Source organism: Mirounga angustirostris, unplaced genomic scaffold, assembly GCF_029215605.1.
Source record: "Mirounga angustirostris isolate CCGP_5_RB_7025 unplaced genomic scaffold, mMirAng1.0.hap1 SCAF_13, whole genome shotgun sequence".
In the NCBI taxonomy this organism is placed as follows: domain Eukaryota; kingdom Metazoa; phylum Chordata; class Mammalia; order Carnivora; family Phocidae; genus Mirounga; species Mirounga angustirostris.
The window spans coordinates 103,371,065-103,372,622 of record NW_026991721.1 but is presented as its reverse complement, the minus strand read 5'-3'; positions in this window follow the sequence as shown (position 1 = coordinate 103,372,622).

The following is a 1,558-nucleotide window of genomic DNA, read 5'->3' as shown; positions in this document are numbered from 1 at the left end:
ACACACTTATCAAACTCACACACACCAAGCCAATATTTCCCCTGTCCCAGATCAACCCAAGGCTAGGTGCCAGACAGCTAGAGATGGCCCCGAAAACCTAGAGCCCACTGACATTATTCAAACTGGCTAGTCCTAAGATGTTTACTCCGCCCTTCCTTGCCTTTCCCACAGACATCCCAATAAAACTCAGGCCTAGGCTTTCCACTCACTCCTACTTCTACCTCCTGACCCAAACCTGATGCTTTCTTGTGGGCCCGCTTGGCTGGGCATGCCCCTTTGGGAAATGTAAGTAATGAGTTCTTCTTCCATTTTTTTTTTTTAAGTTTTTTTTATTTATTCATTTGACAGAGATAGATACAGCGAGAGAGGGAACACAAGCAGGAGGAGTGGGAGAGGGGGAAGCAGGCCTCCTGCAGAGCGAGGAGCCCGATGCAGGGCTCGATCCCAGGGCCCTGGGATTATGACCTGAGCCGAAGGCAGACGCTTAACGACTGAGCCACCCAGGCGCCCCGAGTTCTTCTTTCAATAATATTGACTTCTCCATGTCATCATTAGTCATCTCTATAAATTAAAATCCTGTGGTTACAAATGAGATGTCTAGGTGTTAAGAATTCACGTTAATTTTACTTTATGCTTTCTTCTTTTCTATATTTTATGTGTGTGGGCATTTTAAAAAAAAGAAAAGCATCCTTCCCCCCCCCCCCTTATGGTTTTGATCTCTTCATTTATTTTAAATATTCTTCTTTTAAGGATTATCTGAGAACATCTGGTGTTTGGGGAAATCTTATTCCTGTTGCTTCTGAGTTTGCTGGCTCACTCGTGGTAGATTGTTTTCTTATCTGGTTAATAGCTCTGTGGGCTCATCTTACCTGGGCCTTATCAGAGGAGATCTTACATAGCTTCCTAGAATTGTTTCCCCAAAGGAGTTTTTCATTCTAACCCAAAGGTATCACTAGCAGCTGTTTCTCAGTTTGAAGCATTTCTGACCATGAAGGTGGTATGCATCCAATCACCAATGCAGTACGTGGGCAGGGGATTTTGAATTTCCTATCTAGAGCACACGTAGCAACACACAAATTTTGTGTGGTCATCCTGAGCTGGTGGTTCCTTCTTTTCCTGTTTTCTAGCTCATGCTTCCATCATCATTCCCTCCCCTGTGGGCCAACATTTTGCTTTTGATCTTTTTTATCTTCACCCAAATCTCTTCATCTTCCTCCCTGTCTATTTCCCTGTCACCTTGACCTCCTCTCCATTCACTCGAGAATCTTAACTCTGCACCTTGCTGGAGCCCAGAGACTCATCCACCATATTCATTTGTACATTCAATGTCAACGTCAAGATTCTTAGTTCCTGAGCATGGCATGCTGCCCATCATCGCTGCCATAATACCCGTGGTCGCTTGAGCTCACAAACTGGCTTCTTTCTCTGGTTTTTAGTTTCATCTTTGGTTTTTTCTTTCTTTCTTGTTTTTTTTTTTTTTGTCTCTCCCCACCCCCCCCACCCCCCCCACCCCGTGCCTGAGGATTTCCCTTACTTTTTTAAGGGCTCATCCTTGATT